Raw genomic sequence first — 12,948 nt, forward strand, 5'->3', positions numbered from 1 at the left:
ATCGCTCTAATTTGGGAGTGGGCTTCCTTGGCAGCCACCCGGGCCTTTTCCAAGTCCGTTGCCTTCGCTCGGTTTTCTTCTTCAAGAAGCTGGTAACGGTCAGCAGCAGCTTTTAACTCTACAGCCATCTTGGCTATTTTTGCTTGCTCTCGCAATGCGCGGCTTGTTTGGCCCTTAACTCTATGGCCGCCTTTAAAGCAGCTGCATTGCTATTCCTTGCTTGCTCCTTGGCTCGGGCAAGCTCCGCCCGAAGGGTCTCCACGGTGGCAGCTCCATCTGCAGTCACAACATATTAAAGATACTGGCATCATGCTGCTCCTATTACATGACAATCACCAGAAAAATCACCTACCCTATGCCTTGTTAAGCCGCTTGTTGACAAGCACGATGTCGGCATCTGCCGCATCTAGCTGCCTCTTTAGTTCGGCAAACCCGTCAGTCCGGCTAGCCACCAGAGCTTCAACCACCTGCGCATACAGGCGGTCTGGTTATTACCTGGGACTATGATCCTCTGTTTGCTACCATTTTCGATGACAACCAGAGTCTCAGGGGCTACTATCTACACAGGGCACATCTAAAAATGTGCTGTACTGTCAAAAATGTACATCATTTCACGTACCTCAAAACCCGTCAGTAGACTAATAAAGGCTTCATGCAACCCGCACTCGACGGACAAAATCCTTTCAATCACCGTACCCATCAACGTACGGTGCTCTTCTGAGATAGTCGCTCGCTCTAGCAAATCCCTCAGTACGTCCGACCGCACACCAGACAGTGCTAGACTCTTTTGATTGCTCTCTTCAAGAGGCGGATACTGAGGACTTCGGGTGGCCATAGGATTACCTTCTGGCCTTGCCGGAACAGGAGAAACCCTTCGCGACGACACCTCGGGGTCGCCCGTCTCGTGAGGCGGTGTGGCAGGGGGAGGCGTTTCACTCTCCATCATCTCTGGAAGAAGATCCCCTAAAGACGAGCTCTGCTGAGAAGGGCTAAGATCCGAACTGCAAGATAAATGCTTCGGTTATTTTTCTTAGAAGCAAAGCGAGATATTTTCATTATTAAGTACCCTTTTACTTACAGCTTGGTGGAGGGTTGATCCCCTTGAGGGCATAGTGCGGCCAGGGTAGCCCTCGAGGCCGGACCCTCAAGTGAAGATTTCTTCCCCCGTTTGGAAACGTTAGTTTCCGCATCTTAAAAGGTAGTCCACTTCATTCCCTGGGGAGAGAGAATGTCAGATTCTTCCCCTTGGTTATCCTCCCTCGCGGAGGCGCTCATTACCTTGATTAGAATAGGTAGCGATGGAGGCCCGCTTTGGCCCTCTTTATTCCCCCCTTCATCTTCCTTTGAGGGCACTATTCAAGGGGCTGGCTCGAGCATCTTTTCCAGCACCGGATTGTCTAAGCCTTTAGGAAGGGGGGCCGAACATCGGATCATCTTCGCCTTTGTTATCCAGTCTAGGTCAAAGAGCGATTCTTCAGAATGATGTCATGATAAATAAAAGGACAGTGTGTTCGGCCATGGGATTACTTACATGGGCAGCGGGGCGGTTGCAGCTCAGGCCCATGTCCTCGGTAGTGTCCGGACACTCTATTTGGGGTTCGAAGAACGATTTGTACATCTCCTCGTGCGTCATGCCGAGGAAATTCAGAATAGTGCACGGTCCTTCCAGGTTGAATTCCCACATGCGAAGGGGCCAGCGTTTGCAAGGCTGTACTCGACGAACCAGCATAACTTGCATTACCATAACCAGACTGAAATCTCCCTCGAAGAGATATCGGATACGGCTCTGCAGTATTGGCACGTCCTTGGCTGGACCCTAGCTCAGCCCCCTGCTGATCCATGACATCAGTTGTGATGGAGGGCCCGAGCGAAAGGTAGGGGCAGCTACCCACTTGGCACTTCGAGGAGCTGTGACGTAAAACCACTCCCGTTGCCACAATCCGGATACCTCTGGAAAGGAACCCTTTGGCCATGGAGCGCCAGCAATTTTTCTTATTAGAGCACCGCCGCACGCTACGTACTGCCCCTCGACCATCTTCGTCTTCACATCCAAGGTCTTGAGCCAAAGGCCGAAGTGAGGGGTAATGCGGAGGAAGGCCTCACAAACGACAATAAATGACGAGATGTGAAGAAGGGAATCCGGGGCCAGATCGTGAAAATCCATCCCGTAATAGAACATAAGACCCCTAACAGAGGGATCCAGAGCGAGGCCTAGTCCTCGGAGGAAGTGGGAAACGAACACAACACTGTCGTTGGGTTCGGGAGTAGGGACGACCTACCCTCGGGTAGGCAGCCTATGCGAAATTTTGGCGGTCAGATATTTGTCCTCCCTCAACTTCTTGGTGTCCTCCTCCGTGACGGAGGAAGGCATCCACCGGCCTTGAAGGCTGGATCCGGACATGATTGAAGGTCTGAAGCACCTAACCTGGGCTTTGGGTGTTAGAACTCGAGGCGGGGGAAGGATTCGATTGAGCACGGGAGGGAAAAAGAAAAAGCCTTGTCCCTTTATAAAGGGGATGAATATCAGGCATCCTCCTCGTGGCCGTTTGAGACTTACCTAAGATCTAGGAGTCATACCAACAGGCATGGTTGGGTTACCCACGTTTGTATTGATGAGAATCCTGTGATAAGGGGAACACGATCTCTGCTTTGACAAGATGTGTCAAGAAACCGCCTCGCGTTATGTGCGGGGCTGGTTAAAGAAAAACGGTTCAAATAATTATCGGGCTATGGCGTGATGTCATGCTGCCAAAACGTGTCAGCAGATTAGATTTGTGGAAATATTATTCTCTCTACGGTGGTATGTGGAACTTACTTTGCAGGGTCGGACACTATCCTGGTATTCAAACTCTTCTGTGGTGTATTAGGAGGAGTAACCCGCCTTGCAATGCCTAAGATAGCACTGCGCGCCGGACACATTATCATTGAAGCCAGTTTCAGGGACTACTGAGGGAGTCCTGGATTAGGGGGTCTCCGGACTGCCGGACTATATCCTTTGGCCGGACTGTTGGACTATGAAGATACGAGATTGAAGACTTCGTTCCGTGTCCGGATAGGACTCTACTTGGCATGGAAGGCAACCTAGGCAATACGGATATGCATATCTCCGGTGTCTATATAAACCGACCTTGTGTAACACTAGCCTCCTCCGGTGTCTATATAAACCGGAGGGTTTTAGTCCGTAGGACAACATACAATCATACCACAGGCTAGCTTTTAGGGTTTAGACTCTCCGATCTCGTGGTAGATCAACTCTTGTACTACTCATATTATCAAGAATAATCAAGCGGGACGTAGGGTTTTACCTCCATCAAGAGGGCCCAAACCTTGGTAAAACATCGTGTCCCCTGCCTCCTGTTACCATCCACCTTAGACGCATAGTTCGGGAACCCCTACCCTAGATCCACTGGTTTTGAGACCGACAGTGGTGGAACAGCCTTGGGAGGCGAGGTGTTCTTGAGCTCGATGTGCTGGTGGATGAGAGGATGATATGAATGATCCCCCTTTCTATGGTCATGGCTAAGTCCTATTTATAGTGGCCTTGGTCCTCTTCCCAAATGCAGGCGGAAAGAGATCCCACAACGACCAAATTTGAAGAGGGACAACTAGTACAAGCTATCCTGACAAAAGTAGTCTTCGCCTGCAAAAGGCTCTGGTGGTGACGCTGCGGTGGGCTCCGCGATGACCTCTGTCCTGCCGTCCTGGCGGTCTTGGTCTTGTTGCACCGATTTGGAAACCTTTGCTTGATTCCTCAGGACCCCGCGCCTGCGCTTGCCTCCTTAGCACCAAAGAGGAAACTGGTACACTGCGCCCGCTCGCGCCTGCCTGGCCTTGGTCGTTATGGCTCACGTCATATGAACCTTGCGAGGTATATCCTGCATAGATATCTCCGCTCCTTGGGAGAAAGGGAGGTTTTGGTGTAGTCCGCCTCGCGAGGCTTGGCCCCTCACAAGGGTCTTGGGTTGTTGTTGATGAAGCTGGGCCATACCGGGCCGCCGATGGAGCCATGCTATGGGCCACAAGTAGGCAAGTCTGGGTACCCCAGTTCCCAGGCCGTCGACAGTAGCCCCCGGGCCCAAGGTGCGCTCGAGCTTGGCTTCGAGGAGAAGCTAAAGGGCAAGTGTGGAGCGCCGCTGGCCCTAACCACATGTGGCCCCGGTCGACGTGTGGCGATTGATGGGACGTGGGCGTCTCCGCTTCCCGACGCACTAGCTCGGTAACCGTTCGACTTGACGAGACCCGGTTGCATGCAGAGAAAACAATCATTATGTGTGATCATGGAGGCAGGCGGTTGGCCCCCTTGCTCATCTTTGTCTTCTCGCCGCCCGCTCCTTCTTCTCCCTCATAACCATGCTGACTTGGCGTAGCACCTATGGCGCTGACGAGGAAGTTCTCTACTGCCGAGATGGGGAAGGCTCCCAAGGAGGGACCCGGCTCTCCGCCTCCCAAGAGAGGGCGAGGCCGCCCCTGGAAGCACGCCGCGACCCCTGTGCTGGGCCCTCGGGGGTGCGGGCGCACTTCTTCGTGGTCCGGCGCCACCCTGGGCGACCATAGTGGTGCTCCTTCTCGTGGAGGAAGCCACCAAGGGCGAGGCACCCCCTCCAACAAGGGGAGGCACGCCATGGTTGCCCGGCCTCCTCGGCCACGCTTCCACTCGTCAGAGGTGCTCCCGAAGTTTGTTGTGTGGTCGGAGAGGCTGGCTGGCACCTAACTCCAGCTTCTGCGCTTCTTTGCCGTTGACCTATCGGCCATAGGTCTTGACGGCCTCTAGCCGCACGCCGATGGCTACTCTAGCAAGGCCTCGTGGGCTGCGGTCGAGGTATCCGCCGCGGGCAGCGTGGACCTGACTCGCGGCTGGCAGGCGTTCGCCCGGAGGTGCACTCCGCACTTCAAGTACGACGGCGTCGCAACCCTTTACGTGAGGGTGTTTGGGGAAGATGGTCGTCATGCTGGGTGCTACCTCGAAGATAGCGGTGGCGATGATGAGCTTGGCCTTGACGATGGCCGTGACGACGCTGTTCGCCCAGCGGCAACGGTTCCCTCTCTAGCGAGAGCACCAGCAGCGTCCGATATGACCAGCCACCACATCGCTGGGCTCGCTTCAAGGACGATGGTGGGTCGTCCCGTCTCCACGCTCCAGTGAAGCGGGAGGAAAGCTCGGGCTGAGCCTGGGACGCCCTCGGAGCCAGGCCTCGTGAGCGGCTACGGTCTTGCGGACCGCTTTTGTTTAACCTTCCCTTCCTCCTGCATTCGAAAAAAGTAGAGGGCCCTACTGGGGCGTGTAATGAACCATGGTATCTATGTTACTATGCTATGTTTATTGTTCTGACGTTATGTTGTGGTGCTCATGCTCCAAATAGGTATGGTAGGATAACTTAGCTTGATATAATCGCGGTAGTTTCCCTCCTCGCGATAGCGCGCGCTTCATTGTCTGGTGATGCCCCCTTGCTGGCGTTCCAAGAGCCATTGGCCTCAGGAGACATTTTGAAGCTGTGGAATTGTTAGAAAACTTGGTCGGGTGTCTTGTTCTTCACAGCGCGAGCCCTCGGGTATGGGCTAGTCATGTCTTAGTGCAGCGCGTCGCAGTACCCGCGGGGCATGGACTTTAAGAGGGTTCATAGATCACGAGCTTACTCGAGGTCGTCTCGCGAGGATAGAAAAAGCCAAAGCTCTAAGGTAGAATGACTATGGTGATGTGTGTTTGGGGCCCGGGGCGAGCCCATCACATGCACACACCTGCCCAGCACCCCCGCACGAGACACGCGAGGAAGAGCGACAGGCAACTGCCGCTCCTCCTGGACCAAAACCAAAGTGCAAGATAGAAGACAAAGAGGAAATCCAGCTTGGCAATCGAAAACGCAAGAACTCCAAATTCCATTAAAAAAGATCGCAAACCAACTACAGAAAGCAAGCAAATGAATAGCCGCGTCTGGCACCTAGTCTAGTCTTCTCACAAGCACGGAGCTAAGTGCTGCCACTAGGACATGGGAGGGAGCCTCTCCGAAGACTCCTGGGCGTGTACAACCCCACTCATTATTACGTGAGAGTGTCACGAGCGGAGAACTTCACAGGCAATGGGCCTTGCTTCATGGGTTGAACTTCTGAAGGTTCTAGATGTTGCAACGTTCTGGATGGGGATCCCATCCTACGTCTCCAGGCGCACGGCGCCAGGCCTGGAGATGCGGGTGACCCTAAATAGGCCCTCCCACATGGGCGAGAGCGTATGCAGTCCTTCCCTCGAGTGCACCCGCTGTAGGACGAGATCACCCACCTCGAGAGTCCTGGAGCAGATGCTGCGACAATGGTACCGTCGCCTCTGTTGGAAAAGGCAGTGCCTTGGAGGCGCTTAGGCACGCTTAGGCGTTGGGCAATGGCCAAACGCCTTGCCTAGGGAATAAATGGGAGTCTAGGCAGGGCAAACAACCAATTGTCTACCCAGGCAAGAAATCATGCCATATTTCTCTGATATGCCAAACACGCCACATTCCAATGCTAGTAGATGGTAGCTAACTTATTTATATGCCCGAAATTAATATAGATACACATATAATAGCCAATACACACCCTGATAGTAAAAACTATATTACCGCCTAGGTCGCGCCTAGGGAGCTTAAACACCTGATACCTCTCCAACGTATCTATAATTTTTTATTGTTCCATGCTATTATATTATCAACCTTGGACGTTTTATATGCATTTATATGCTATTTTATATGATTTTTGGGACTAACCTATTAACTAAGAGCCCAGTGCCAGTTTCTGTTTTTCCCTTGTTTCAGTGTTTCGCAGAAAAGGAATATCAATCTGAGTCCAAACGGAATGAATCCGTCGGAAAAGTTATTTTTGGAAAGAAAGCAATACAGGAGACTTGGAGTGCATGTCAGGGGATCAACGAGGAAGTCACGAGGCAGGGGGGCGCCCCTCCACCCTCGTGGGGCCTCGTGGCTCCCCTGATTTATTTCTTCCGCCTATATATATCCAGATATCCTAAAATGACTGGGGAGCACAATAGATTGGGAGTTCCTCCGCCAGAAGCCTCCGTAGCCACTGAAAGCCAATCTAGACCTGTTCCGGCACCCTGCCGGAGGGGGAATCCTTCTCCGGTGGCCATCTTCATCATCCCGGTGCTCTCCATGACAAGTAGGGAGTAGTTCTCCCTTGGGGCTGAGGGTATGTACGTATGTACCAGTAGCTATGTGTTTGATCTCTCTCTCGTGTTCTTGAGGTGATATGATCTTGATGTATCGCGAGATTTGCTATTATATTTGGATCCTATGATGTTTCTTCCCCCCTCTACTCTCTTTTAATGGATTGAGTTTCCCCTTTGAAGTTATCTTATCGGATTGAGTCTTTAATGATTTGAGAACACTTGATGTATGTCTTGCCGTGCGTATCTGTGGTGACAATGGGATATCACGTGATTCACTTGATCTATGTTTTGGTGAACAACTTGTGGGTTCCGCAAACCTATGCATAAGGGTTGGCACACGTTTTCGTCATGATTCTTCGGTAGAAACTTTGGGGCACTCTTTGAGGTTCTATGTGTTGGATGAATAGATGAATCCGAGATTGTGTGATGCATATCGTATAATCGTACCCATGGACACTTGAGGTGACATTGGAGTATCTAGGTGACATTAGGGTTTTGGTTGATTTTTGTCTTAAGGTGTTATTCTAGTACGAACTTTAGGGCTGTTTGTGACACCTATAGGAATAGGCCAACGGATTTATTGGAAATAATATTTTTGAGGTGGTTTCATACCCTACCATAATCTCTTCGTTTGTTCTCCGCTATTAGTGACTTTGGAGTGACTCTTTGTTGCATGTTGAGGGATAGTTATATGATCCAATTATGTTATTATTGTTGAGAGGACTTGCACTAGTGAAAGTATGAACACTAGGCCTTGTTTCAACGCATTGCAATATGGTTTATGCTCACTTTTATCATTAGTTACCTTGCTATTTTTATATTTTCAGATTACAAAAACTATTATCTACTATCCATATTGCACTTGTATCACCATCTCTTCGCCGAACTAGTGCACCTATACAATTTACCATTGTATTGGGTGTGTTGGGGACAGAAGAGACTCTTTGTTATTTGGTTGAAGGGTTGTTTGAGAGAGACCATCTTCATCCTATGCCTCCTACGGATTGATAAACCTTACGTCATCCACTTGAGGGAAGTTTGCTACTGTCCTACAAACCTATGCACTTGGAGGCCCAACAACGTCTACAAGAAGAAGGTTGTGTAGTAGACATCAAGATCTTTTCTGGCGCCATTGCCGGGGAGGTTAGCGCTTTAAGGTATATCTTTAGATCTTGCAATCAAATCTTTTTGTTTATTGTTTTATCACTAGTTTAGTTTATAAAAGAAAATTACAAAAAATATGGAATTAAGGGTACCTCATATGCTTCATATTTTTAATATCTATCATGAAAATAAGGATTCCGATAATTGTGCTCAAGTGCTAGAAGAATGCATTATAATGTTTGGCACTAAATATTTGAATGATGAGCATGATTGCAATGTTGTTAGTATGAATTCCTTGAATATCTATGATGCTAATGATATGCAAATCCCCAAGCTTGGGGAAGCTATGTTTGATGAAGATGATATTTTTTGTCCCCCAAGTTTTGATGAGCAAATTTATTATGATGAAAGCTTGGGGAAGCTATGTTTGATGAAGATGATATTTTTTGTCCCCCAAGTTTGGGGAAGTTATTATGATGATTATTGTGATGACACGTATGCTTTAAATAATAATGATAACAATGAAACTTGTCATCTTGATTTCAATTTTCAATCCCATGATAGTTACTTTGTTGAGTTTGCTCCCACTATTATTCATGAGAAGAATTTTGCTTATGTGGAGAGTAGTAAATTTTCTAAGCTTGTAGATCATGAAAAGAATGATTTAGGTTCTTGTTATATTGTTGAATTCATTCATGATGCTACTGAAAATTATTATGAGGGAGGAACATATGCTTGTAGGAATTGCAATAATATCAAGTTTCCTCTCTATGTGCTTAAAGTTTTGAAGTTATGCTTGTTTTACCTTCCTATGCAAGTTGATTCTTTTTCCCACAAGTTGTTTGATCACAAAATTTCTATGCATAGGAAGAGGGTTAGACTTAAATATGCTAGTCATATTCTTCATGATGCTCTCTTTATGTTTCAATTCTTATCTTTTATATGAGCATCATTGAAATCATCATGCCTAGCTAGGGGCGTTAAACGATAGCGCTTGTTGGGAGGCAACCCAACTTCATTTTTATTCCATGCTTTTTGTTCCTGTTTAGTAAAAAATAATTCATCTAGCCTCTGTTTAGATGTGGTTTATGTTTTTAATTTGTGTTTGTGCCAAGTAGAACCGTTGGGAAGACTCGGGGAAAGTCTTTGCGATCATGCTGTAAAAAACAGAAACTTTAGTGCTCATGAGATTAGCTGCCATTTTTTATTGGAGAGTGATATTTAGTTAATTATTTTTTAAGATAATTAATATATAAATTACGCAGGTCCAGAAATTTTTTTTAGAATTTTTGGGGTTCCATAAGTTTGCGTTAGTTACAGATTACTACAGACTGTTCTCTTTTTGATAGATTCTGTTTTTCATGTGTTGTTTACTTATTTTGATGAATCTATGGCTAGTAAAAGAGTTTATAAACCATAGAGAAGTTGGGATACAGTAGGTTTAACACCAATATAAATAAAAAATGAGTTCATTATAGTACCTTATGATGGTGATTTGCTTTCTTATACTAACGGAGCTTACGAGTTTTCTGTTTAGTTTTGTGTTGTGAAGTTTTCAAGTTTTGGGTAAAGATTTGATGGACTATGGGATAAGGAGTGGCAAGAGCCTGAGCTTGGAGATTACAAAGGAACCCCAAGGTAATATTCAAGGACAACCAAAAGCCTAAGCTTGTGGATGCCCCAGAAGGCATCCCCTCTTTCGTCTTCGTTCATCGGTAACTTTACTTGGAGCTATATTTTTATTCGCCACATGATATGTGTTTTGCTTGGAGCGTCATTTTATTTTCTTTTGTTTTGCTTGCTGTTTGAATAAAATACCAAGATCTGAAATTATTAAATGTTAGAGAGTCTTCATATAGTTGCATAATTGTTCGACTACTCATTGATCTTCACTTATATATCTTTCAGAGTAGTTTGTCGTTTGCTCTAGTACTTCACTTATACCGTTTAGAGAATGGGGGTTGTTTTATTTTGTAGAAATAGATGAACTCTCGTGCTTCACCTATATTATTTTGAGAGTCTTTAGAACAACATGGTAGTTTGCTTTGGTTATGAAACAAGTCTAATATGATGGGCATCCAAGATGGGTATAATAAAAACTTTCATAAAAAGTGCATTGAATACTATGACAAGTTTGATACTTGATAATTGTTTTGAGATATGGAGATGGTGATATTAGAGTCATGCTAGCTGAGTAGTTGTGAATTTGAGAGATACTTGTGTTGAAGTTTGTGATTCTCGTAGCATGCACGTATGGTGAACCGTTATGTGATGAAGTCGAAGCATGATTTATTTATTTATTGTCTTCCTTATGAGTGGCGGTCGGGGACGAGCGATGGTCTTTTCCTACCAATCTATCCCCCTAGGAGCATTCACGTAGTACTTTGTTTCGATAACTAGTAGATTTTTGCAATAAGTATGTGAGTTCTTTATGACTAACGTTGAGTCCATGGATTATACGGACTCTCACCTTCCACCATTGCTAGCCTCTCTAGTACCGCACAACTTTCGCCAGTACCATAAACCACCATATACCTTCCTCAAAACAGCCACCATACCTACCTATTATGGCATTTCCATAGCCATTCCGAGATATATTGCCATGCAACTTTCCACCGTCCGTCTATTATGACACGCTCCATCATTGTCATATTGCTTTGCATGATCATGTAGTTGACATCGTATTTGTGCCGAAGCCACCATTCATAATTCTTTCATACATGTCACTCTTGAGTCATTGCACATCCCGGTACAACGCTGGAGGCATTCATATAGGGTCATATCTTGTTCTAAGTATCGAGTTGTAATTGTTGAGTTGTAAGTAAATAAAAGTGTGATGATCATCATTATTAGAGCATTGTCCCAGTGAGGAAAGGATGATGGAGACTATGATTACCCCACAAGTCGGGATGAGATTCCGGATGAGAATAAATAAATAAAAGAGGCCAAAGAAGCCCAAATAAAAAAAGAAGAGAAAAGAGGCCATAAAAAGGAGAAAGGCCCAAATAAAAAAATAAAAAAATGAGAGAAAAAGAGAGAAGGGGCAATGCTACTATCCTTTTACCACACTTGTGCTTCAAAGTAGCACCATGATCTTCATGATAGAGAGTCTCCTATGTTATCACTTTCATATACTAGTGGGAATCTTTCATTATAGAACTTGGCTTGTATATTCCAATGATGGACTTCCTCAAAATGCCCTAGGTCTTTGTGAGCAAGCGAGTTGGATGCACACCCACTAGTTTCTTTTGTTGAGCTTTCATATACTTATAGCTCTAGTGCATCCGTTGCATGGCAATACCTACTCACTCACATTGGTATCTATTGATGGGCATCTCCATAGCCTGTCGATACTTCTAGTTGATGTGAGACTATCTTCTCCTTTTTGTCTTCTCCACAACCACCATTCTATTCCACCTATAGTGCTATGTCCATGGCTCACGCTCATGTATTGCGTGAAGATTGAAAAAGTTTGAGAACATCAAAAGTATGAAACAATTGCTTGGCTTGTCATCGGGGTTGTGCATGATTTAAATATTTTGTGTGGTGAAGATAGAGCATAGCCAGACTATATGATTTTGTAGGGATAGCTTTCTTTGGCCATGTTATTTTGAGAAGACATGATTACTTGGTTAGTATGCTTGAACTATTATTATTTTTATGTCAATATTAAACTTTTGTCTTGAATCTTATGGATCTGAATATTCTTGCCACAATAAAGAGAACTACATGGATAAATATGTTAGGTAGCATTCCACATCAAAATTTTTGTTTTTATCATTTACCTCCTCGAGGACGAGCAGGAATTAAGTTTGGGGATGCTGATACATCTCCAACGTATCTATAATTTTTGATTGTTCCATGCTATTATATTATCAACCTTGGATGTTTTATATGCATTTATATGCTATTTTATATGATTTTTGGGACTAACCTATTAACCTAGAGCCTAGTGCGAGTTTCTGTTTTTCCCTTGTTTCAGTGTTTCGCAGAAAAGGAATATCAAACGGAGTCCAAATGGAATGAAACCTTCGGAAAAGATATTTTTGGAAAGAAAGCAATACTGGAGACTTGGAGTGCACGTCAGGGGATCAACGAGGAAGCCACGAGGTAGGGGGGCGCGCCCACCCTGCTGGGCGTGCCCTCCACCCTCGTGGGCCCCTCGTGGCTCCCCTGATTTATTTCTTCCGCCTATATACACTACTGGAATCAGCTACTTTGCCATCTGCCAGCTCTTTGCCGTCAGCTAGCGGACGGCAAAGAAGCTCTTTGCCCTCAGCTACCTGAAAGCAGACGGCAAAGAACAGGCTGATGGCAAAGAAAGCCGTTGCCATCAGCCTCTTCTTTGCCGTCAGCTAGCTGACGGCAAAGAATCTTTGTCGTCCGCTAGCAGACGGCAAAGAGGGAGGGGGCCCCACTGAGGAGCTGGTTAAAAAATACTTAACGACCCCCCTCTTTGCCGTCCGCTAGCGGACGGCAAAGCACACATTAGCGGACGGCAAAGGTGGCGGACGGCAAAGATTAAACGTATCTAATTAACGGCTGGCGCGCCCCACCCCCCTCTCTCTCTGTTTCCCTCCCACACACGCGCGCCGCCGCCCGGTCGCACCATCGCCCCGCCGCCCCACCGTCCCCCCGCCCCGTCGCCACACCGCCACGTCGCCCCACCCCCTCGTCCCGTCTCGGCGCCGCCG

This window comes from Triticum dicoccoides, chromosome 4A (assembly GCF_002162155.2).
Source record: "Triticum dicoccoides isolate Atlit2015 ecotype Zavitan chromosome 4A, WEW_v2.0, whole genome shotgun sequence".
Classification (NCBI taxonomy): domain Eukaryota; kingdom Viridiplantae; phylum Streptophyta; class Magnoliopsida; order Poales; family Poaceae; genus Triticum; species Triticum dicoccoides.